Raw genomic sequence first — 10,302 nt, forward strand, 5'->3', positions numbered from 1 at the left:
CGGACTCCTTAGGCTATGTCCCTTAATTGAATACAACTAATAAATCTCTCATTGCAAGAAGGGTTGGCATCTTCCCCGAATGCATCTTGAAAGGCTTGATCAGAGAACCATGGATACTTCCTAAAGACGGATGCCCCTCACTCCAAGTATGCCCGAGTTCTACAGACCCTAAAGAAATAGAAGCAGGCAAATATGGAATGATCAGTGGGAGAAGCTTCGGCTAGGATTCGGGCAGGGGCCACTCCTTCTGGAAACTCCAAGTTAGCTGCCCAAAATTCTGGGAAGTACCATTGTAACCATAATTGAACAATCCGGATTGGTCCATTAAGGTTGGTCTCGAATGGTTCACCCCGAGTCATCTCCAAAAGGAGATGGTAAATATAGGACAGAACGAACGGGCCCGTGGCAACATCGTCAAAATTATGAAGAGCTTATACTAAAGGGATCCATTCAACCTTTACTCCCTTGGATTTGTTGAGGAAGGCATGCTTGTTAAACCAGTATAAAATGAAGTACATGTGCTCATGAGCTAAGCTTGCATGACGAGAACCAGCGCCAAAGTTCTTTTTCACAAAAAGGATGAAACCTTTGAAAGAAGTCTCATAGCTTTTGAAAGTTGTAGAGTTATATTCCAATTGGATTGGAGAGGCTGAAGAACCAGAACTCTCAGTAGTCGGACGTGAAGGAGGAGCCCAGCCATGAGTAACATCCACGATTCTATCCGAAGGCTTAGCCCGAAGACTTGTACGATATCTAGAATCGTTGGGGACATAGGGCCCATCCTAAAATCGAAGGTATTTGTGCCCAAAACAATGGTGAGTAACTCAAGTTTGGCAACTAGTCTTCGAAAGCATTATCAACTCATAGATGTCATTGTTCATCCACTTCCGTTTAAAAATTGGCTCAAGATCATTTATCCACTAAACCCATGCCGGGTCGTTCATCAGAGGAAAGCCACAACGATATTGCGACCACTTAAATAAAGAAATGCCTGACTCAACCGTGAATGGGTTAAGGGCGAACCAATTATCCCTAGGTATGTTAGTCTCTACTACACTTGGAACCCGAGAGGTCCATGCAAAACCCAAGGAATGCACCCTATTTTCTTCAAAAAGAAGTTCAGTACTCAGGCCTGCCCGAGAACGATGGAGGTCGTTAAGTAAGCGACGCATAATGACGATACTTTCGCCAGATTCATAGGAAGGTTGAATTTGAATGGTTTCTGAGGCCATTAGACAGATTTAGAAGGTGAATATGGAAAAGATGATGAAATAGGAAAATCTGGGAAAATTTAAGGGCCTGAGTATCTAGAAAATACGAAGACTTGGAAAGATTGAGATATTTAACCAAAAGGTTTGAAAGAAGAGATTTATATGAGGCAGTGGTTAATTAATGATTAAAATTCATGGGTTAGTGCAAAAGATCCAGTGTATAAACGGTTGCGTTAAAGAAGGCACAGGTTCCGAGTAAAGACGTGCAAAGGTGGTTACTGAAGAAGCAGCTGTTCAATCATTATTTACGCATCGATCTGCAGGCTTAAAAATGATTGAAGAATGCACTGTTTGGGTTAATATTTAAACCTTGGGCTTTCAGGAAGGAAAGCCCAAGAGAATTCAATAAAGAAGGTTTTGCCCGAAGATATTATGGCAGCTCCCCATCAATGCAAATGCCAGTTGCTTACAAGAAGTGACAACCGATGGAAGATCACCAATTCTCGGCCCAAAAGTACTTTTTGGATGGCAAACATGTAAAAGGGCTAGTGACTCACTACCCTTCAGTTGCTTTCGAGCAAGAACAGAAACGACACAGTTGGGCTAATTCGTCTATAAAAGGAGGAAGAGGGCCCAAAGACAAGGACAATCAAACAAACAAACATAAAACTTGTCTCTCAGCTAAGCAAATACTCTGAAAGTCATGCTTTGTCCAAACTCTGCATCTTTTTAGCCTTAAACTTCTTTAGAAAGACATTTTTGTCTATGTAAAAGCTCTGCTACCTTTTCCCTAAATGTTGCAGTATCTATCTTTCATGTGTAAACTCATTTCCAGTCATCCCCTTTAGTACTCAATCCTTTTTGTAAACTACTAAGGGAAGAGACCGCAAGACATTTTAACCTTGCCTGACAAGGTGAAATCTTGCCCGACTCTCTTTGTTTTTGCCTTTCCATTTATAGATATGGTATTATAATGTATCCCTCAGTAGATATGCAAGTCATTTTCGGTTTCTTAACAATCCGAAGTTCCATTAACTCTCAGATCTGGTTCACTTAGTACTTTTACTATCGTGAAAGTAAATGAAACTGATGTTTTGATTAGATCTAGACCTCCACCCTTTGAAGCATACAAGATAAACTTTTATGCCTTAATCTCAAGGCATAAAAAAGAACTTAATGTGGACTTAACTCATCCACGACAATCCTTTGATAATGAAAAGTTAGAGTAACTTGGGGCGCAAGTAATCAGATTAAATACACTTATTCTACATCTGCCATATAGAGATAGCAATGGCACACCTCAGCACTTACTTAGTTTTGATTGTGAGCCTCACGGCCTACACCTAAGGCCCGACAAAGGCACATTTCAGAACTAATTATGTCCTCTTCTTGTAGCCCGACGTGCAAGCGAGAGCCCGACAGCAAACCAAAGTGCCAACTCCTCGGGGAGCTGCGTGCTCGAGCCAGAGACCCTTCCCAGTGAAATTTCTGCCCGAACAAGAGGATTTTAGAAAATGGCGCGAGGCCGCTGCGGCGTTTGGACCTGGCCTGAAATTAGTTAATTACCCAGATGAAAAAAGAAATATAAAGTGAATTAGAAGATTTATCACAGAGCTTACCTCCCCACCTTTGGGTTGCTTAAGGCGTAATAAAACCCAGAAATTAAATAATAAAAAAAAAGCTTCTTTGGGTCAATTGAAAAGAAAGGATCAGTACTTTTTTGGTTTCGATGGTGATACCGAATGATGGGCTAAGAGAAGCAGCGATGGCAGCTTGAGGGGAGTCGATGGCACGGTAGGTTGCTTGTAAGTGGGCTTGTCGAGCTCAGGTTCGGGTTTCGGATGTAGAGGCAAGGGACAATCGGGTTTTAACCCAGAGTAGGGGGCGTGGTGGGAGAAGTAGGGTTTGTCTCTCTTCCGACTCATGGTGTTAGATGAGGTGAAGAAGGATGAAGGTTTACCAGATGAGGTGAGGAGGGAAGGGGAAGAAGGAAGGAAGCAATCGAGGATCTCACGCATCACAAAATCATTACTCATTTGACAGCAAATCAAAAAGGGTAAAGTTGAAATAAAAGAAAAATGGGCAAGGACAAAATCGAAAATCCATTGTAGAATTAACAATAATTTGAGTCTAAAAGGATACAATGGAATTAAGTTAAATTTTACTCTTTTAGTATATACTAGAAAATAAGCTCGCGTGTTGCGGCGGGAACCACTCTTTCAGGCATAACTGTATGAACAAGACACATTTAACCTGAATAAATTCAACAGAATCATGAAAGAACAGAGGGACACATGAGTGAATGAGGTCGATAAGATAAGCAGCTTCACTTTTATATACATTCAACTAAGCTAACATGTAAAGACATTGCATAATTAGTAAGAAGAAACTAAACGCTCTTGATCACAAAGACATGGTTGCCAAAAAAGTTCTGTTTCCATAAGGAACAGCAACTAACTATATGTATAGGACCCGGAATATGTATCACATCCTTCTCTAGTGCTTATCAGGAGTATTTTCTATTAACATGTTTACAAATTCTCTAACAAACAATGTTTACTGACGCATTCAGACTAAGGACATATAATAATCCGGTAATGGAATTAGATCTATGCAATCAATTGAACATGTCAAGTAAAATCATATTCAGTTGAATCCAAACTATAGCATGCTGAATAAAGACAGAAAATGATACAACAGTAAAAACTTCTGAGAATAGTCATAAAAGAATTTATGTTTGAAAACTTCTAATAGGAAGAGAAAAGTTTAATGTACTCACAACATCCTTCATTGTGGTACGGCATCCTTGCATGGACGATAAACCATATTTGACACAGCCATTATCACAATCTTTGGAGAACTTTTCAGTTTTAGGAGTGCTCAGATTGTACCCATTCCAATCTTGAATTAAATAAGAACTCAATCAAAAACTTTAATCCTACAATTCAATGCTGAAAAACTAAAGTAGCCGGAAACGAAAAGATCTAAGTGACAACTTGTACGGACGTTACAAAAATGCAGGATGCGAAATGCATTAAAACTTCTAGAAACTCGAAGGATATAATTCTACTCTCCTTATATTCTTCCCCTTTCTCTAACCAAATAAAAGTTCCCAAAAATATGCACAAAAAATTCTAAAAAAAAAAAAACAATACAAAATTAATGCAAGCAAAGGAGAAGAAATTGTTGCAAAGGGGAAATTAGATAATTATACCACCATCAAACATGGCACAGAAGGCATCCAAATAATCAAGCAGGAAAGTTATGTGAGCATAGAACCGTTTACCTGCAATTGGTCAGTACACAATAAAAAATTTAAAGAGATCCCTTATGTTAACAATACAATCACCTATGCTAATTGAATATTCTACAATGTCAGCTAATATATCATACTTAGGAAAAGGCTAAATAAAGATAAATGACTTAAACCTTCGATTAAGAAAATGACATTGGACAGCATAAGATACATATTGCTTCCCAGATAGACCTGCATGAAGATTTCTCCACCATCACAGGCAATTCATACCAAATAAATACTTTATTGCTTAAGATGATAGTAATTTTAAATGCAAGAAAGCAACCATAGAATAAGCATATAGAATTCGATTTCTTTCCCCAAAAACTGTACTGAATCAAGCAGATGAAATAGACTTCAGTTTTGTTCAAGCAGAATTCAAAAGCTAAAACCAGATATTAGAAAAGCTTATTAACATCTCAACCAACAACCTTTAGCTCCTATTCAAACATCATGGAATCAGTTTCTACAATGAAACTATTACAGGTGAGAAAATTTTGACTCAAATAGGCGACATTACATTTAACTGAAGAACCTAAAACAAAAGTATAGCAAATTATATACCTTAAAATGTCAAGCAACCAAGTTGTTCCTCCAACGACCCAAAATTCTGAAATAAAAAAATAGAGGGTAAATCTATTAACAATTCAGAACCTTTAAAATTATAAAAAAAAAATGGGATAACAGTAAAGAAATTGACAAAAAAATCAAACCTACCAATCATTGGTGACCTTCATATGATAAGCAACCTCTCATACCGTAGCCTCGTAGGCCTATCCAAAAAATATGAACCTATAATATTCATTCCCCTAGGCACCAAAACCACCATAGTTGTCTCATCTCCCAAGCCGCATAGCTATTCTTGAAAACCCACTATACCATTTTCCTATCTACCCCCAACTCCACTCTTCAATTCATCATATCTGTCACCCAGCTCTAAATCTATATTCTATAGTTCAGTCAAAGGAATGATCTTATTGTAGTGCCTAACTACGTTAATAGTTCATAATCAAACAAAATTAAGGATGAAAAGTCTTGGTACTTGTAGGCAAAGGCTCAACCCACCAATCTCTTCCTAATCAAAGTACAATAGCTGCAAAAAGAGGTGGTTCATGGTAAACCCCTGAGTGAGAAAGAAAATGTTTAATCAAAGAGACTTCAAACTCATAACCACATAAATAACAATCTTATTATTATAATGGATGGACATAATATCCTTTATTATGTTTTTAGACACAAATCATAAGACTATATATTTCTAGTTTCATTTCACCTGTAATTTATAACATGCCCCCTTCTAGTTTAAACTTCAAAGGATGCTTTTCTTTAATCATAGTTCTTGACAATCAGTGAAGAGTAATAACACATACAGACATTAAAGTTGAAACCTTTTCCAAGCAGATGCTACACATACAAAAATATATTAAGCATAAAGACCTTAATCATTAAAAGTTGAGAATATGCTTTATAAAGGCACACCTCAACAGTCTCAAGAATTTTGTTCCAAGTATAGTCTATCTTTCATTTTCAAAATGAAACATCTTCATGTACCAAGTAAATGATAACATAAAGTATGATTTTCAATTGACAGAATTTTGTAATCGAACCCACATATATATGCACATAGAAAAATCAACTATTTCCCTAGTACTAACAAAATTAATAGTGTATATATGTAATATATATAAAACTACACTTTTGGATTTGGAGGAGGAAGCAACCATACCCTGAATGTGTCCAAGGCTAATCAAAGACTTGACTTGTTTGTTAGTCAGTTCTTTGCTCAAATTTCTCTCATTATATGTACTTGAACCTGGACCCATGCACTTGTACTCTTCGCAGGCCACATTGCTGCAATTTCAAATTATATTATTAACTCTCAAAACTAATTACATGAAAATGTTTAATCATGTTTTAATTGACATAATCTGCTTACTTGTTACATTCAAGGTGGTTATCATCGCTCCAGCAGCATACACCATCTGGGGTCTACCTCTCCAAGTCCTGCCTAAATATATGCCACTGCCTGCCCCATTAATTATATGTTACATTGTTAGTCACCAAGCATCAAAAGTTCATAACCATGACTTGTAGACAAACAAAAAGATTAAATACACATATCTTAGTTAATCCACCCAAACTATGTTTTGAGAGGGGGAAGGGGAATAATCATGCGGAACTTACAGTTTATACGGTGAGACTCGCATAATCCACTCGATCATTGTCATTACTATACATTCTTCATAAATTATATGAAAATTATGGGGAAAACAAATAACATGCATACATCTATATACGTATGGCTTAACACCTCAGTGTAAATAGATTAAATATAAACATTTAGAAAATATTGGAATTTCTTGAAAATGACACTAAAATAGGAATCTCAACCCAAATATCATCACAGAAGCAAAACTTCCCCCGTTTGAACTGTGAAACAAAGATCACAAAAGAACATGGAAAAGACCTGAGCTTGTCTTTCCATGGGCATCACCACGACCCTCTAATGAACTCGAATAAGTCACATCATGCAACATGTATTTACTCCATAGCCCATACAACAAAATTCCACAAAGAATTTGTTCCCAAGTGGGCATACACAAATCTACCAATATTTTTTTTATTTTTTATCAAACTCAATGTTTATACTGGTATGAGTGGGAAACTGCTGATATAGGGTGAACCTGGTGTAGGTTCAAAACAAAAAACAATCGTGTTTGAAAAATGGGTGTAAACTATTAACTTCTGACCTATTATCTTTTTCCATTACTATGTGCAGTTAAACATCTGCAAGAATGTTTTTCGTTGGTGGAAGCTGTTTTAGAAGAGAATGGAAGTTCTTCCAAAGTCGGATTCTAGTTTTTAATCTTGTAATGATTTCCATCACTGGGCAAAACTGATTTTTCTAATACGTGATGGACTTGTTATTTCTCTCCTGAGTTAAGAACAACAATTGCAGGACCAATAAGGACTCTGTGAACTGCAAGGATTAAGAGTGCAGGAAAAACATTAATCCAGATAAACAAAAGAAAATACGTATCAAAGAGCACCAAAAAGGCAAAAACTTTAAAGTTTGTCAAATAAATTTCAATTCAAGGGTTTAAACCCATCAATCTAAGTGGAAACATACAAAGTACAAAAAATAGAAAAATAAGCAGAGAGGGAGTTTAGAACATTGCAATTGAGGCTCCTCTCATTAATTTTTTTTTTTTTAATAAGAACACATACACAGCCCCATAAGAAACAATCCATGAAGCTATTCAACGTCACATGAAACAACCTATGGTATAACGACATGTTAAGACTGAGCTATAGCATGCTAAATACCCTTGTCATTACCAACTCTGATTCTCTTTGAGAGGGAAAAATAACAGAGAAAAATATATTATCAGTCATCTTTTACGGGCAAGAAGACAGAAAATAATTACTACTAATAACTCAATACATCACCACTGATAACTCAATACAGAGAGAGAAGAACTTACAATTAGGTTTTCTCAAAAGAAAAGCGCAGAAAGTAACGAAGAGACACAAAAAATAGAAACTGAATACGTAATTTATAAACAAAGAAATCAAGCAGTGAGTGTACACAGACACACAGATATACACATAAACACACACACAGGCACAAATACAACAAAGTTAAAACAGAGCTCAATTAAAAAATGACTTCTTTTTTTTTTTTTTTCAGAAAATCACAGATTGTAAATCAATCTATTCTATTTACTGATTTTGTTCCAATTCAAATCACAGAAAGGAAATGAAAAGTTTAAAACAGGAATGTCAAATACCTTGACTTAAATACAATGCTTTAGCAAGCTGACCACCAGTAATCTGCACACAACACCAATCCGAGAAATACGAACTTCGGGATTGAGTGAAAAACACCTGGTCAATAAATTTAATAAGTTTAGGGATTAGTATTCTGAAAGAGGGATTGAAATATTAAAAAACTAATAAAAGGGGTAAAATTCTATACATCAAATGACAGTCAACCCTAAACCGTGGTTTTGAAGATCAATATATTCGATGTTTTCATCATGAAAAACGCATTGAATTGCTGATCATGTTTAGGATGACAAACACTTTACAGCAATTTTAAAAGCATGCTTGTTCAAAGACATAAGCTATAATCAAACCAAACAGAAAAAATTAAATCTATTTCTAACAACAGGAACCATAATTTCCTACAAAAAATAACATATCTCAACAGATTTGTTAGCAAACGATTCACAGTGCAGCATATGTGAATGAACAAAAACCAGATGCATAATGTATTTTAGAGGGATATAAAAATTGAGCATTTGATTCACAGGGTCAACAGAACAACAAATAATAGGGTAATGAACAAAAAGGATCAAAATGCATACAGTTTGATTTATGCAGAGAAGCTATAACACTGAAAGACCAACACAATAAGAAGAAAAAGAGAAATGAAGAGGAAGTAGTATTATGAGACAGTGAAGAAAGCAGCACAAAATATCTGTTTTTCTGTCCCAATTAATAATTTAAAAAGAAATCTTGCACTCCCAACTACAAGTTGAAGAACCGAACCAGAACCAGAACCAAACAGAAAACAAAGCAGGAAAAAAAGCATGTTTCTAAGCAGGTTCAAACCAGAAACAGTGAAATAAGGGAAAATTTGGTTTAAAAGGGACACTTAGCTTTGAAAGGAATTCAAGCTGCCAGCTGGGAGAAATCCTCATCAATGCTTGCAGAGATAGCTTCCAGCTGGAACCAAATATTTGAAACCAACCCTAGGTTTAGGCGTCCCTTCCTGCCTCACCGTTTCTCTAAAGTAGAGCTCACCGAGAAAAAACAAAACCCAAATTTCGGGTAGTCCTACCTATTGCTTTGCTCATCCTACCCCCCTCTCTCCTCCAATTTTTCCTTCCAGGAGTCCTCATCTTTCTTCCCTCTAGCATCGCACGACCCCTCTCTCTTCTCTCTGCCATCGGACGACTCCTCCTCTTTCTCTTCTCTCTCACATCACATGACACCTCCCCTCTCTTCTCACTGGCATCGTTGCAAGCTAGGCCTACCCGTGTCGACCATCCATTCAAAAAACCCAACCACAAACAAAACCCACCAACCCAGCGACAGCCCAAACTTGCAAAAGCCCATACAACTAAACCTGAAAAAAAAAAAAAAAAAAAAAAAAAACCAGGCAAAACCCTTAGAGCAATGGCATGTCTGTAAATAGAGTGCAATTTAGATCCAAAAACTATTCATTTGTACAGTGCAATTGAAAAGGCTTCTTTAGACTAAAGTAATATAATTTCCAAACAAAGATCAGGCCTTCCAATACCTACAACATGTATACAACTAATCGCGGTTTGTCTGTCATCTCAACGCAAACAGTGCAGACAGAAAGGAACTGGAACCCAAATGAAAAACCTTGAAACATTTCGGTCTCCCAAGTTAAAATCTTATTCGGCCACAATATAAAGTCTCGTTGCACTTGCAAGAAGCAAGATCAAAGCCTTTTCTTTTGATTATTTCAATCTTACAAACAACTCTGCAAGTCAAATTTTTTAATTTCCTGCCCCCATCCTAATCTTGTTCAAATCTTCGAACGTAAGAAACCAACTTAAAAGCCTAATTCCCTCCATCAATTCCAATCCTAAACATGAAAATACAAACTTAAAAACTATCCATACGCCCTAAAAAGAACCAAATTTCAGAATGTAATTGTATCAGTTTATAGTATTTCATTAAAGCACAACAATCAACTCCACTCATCCAACCCTGGTTCCACTGTTGCGAGTGCATTTTCGATCACTGCCCTTGAGAACT

At 36.6% G+C, this 10,302-nt stretch overlaps 1 long non-coding RNA gene across 1 annotated transcript; it reads right to left on the reverse strand.

Annotated features, from left to right (window-relative positions):
* Nucleotides 1-4,492: 4,492 nt before the first annotated feature.
* On the reverse strand, nucleotides 4,493-5,929 carry LOC126624121 (uncharacterized). Its single transcript, XR_007623987.1, has 4 exons — nucleotides 5,549-5,929; nucleotides 5,224-5,448; nucleotides 5,071-5,116; nucleotides 4,493-4,698 (listed from the first exon to the last, which is right to left on the reverse strand). It is a non-coding gene; the product is annotated as an uncharacterized LOC126624121 (long non-coding RNA).
* Nucleotides 5,930-10,302: the final 4,373 nt, after the last annotated feature.

The sequence above is a fragment of the Malus sylvestris genome, chromosome 5, assembly GCF_916048215.2.
Source record: "Malus sylvestris chromosome 5, drMalSylv7.2, whole genome shotgun sequence".
NCBI classification, from domain to species: domain Eukaryota; kingdom Viridiplantae; phylum Streptophyta; class Magnoliopsida; order Rosales; family Rosaceae; genus Malus; species Malus sylvestris.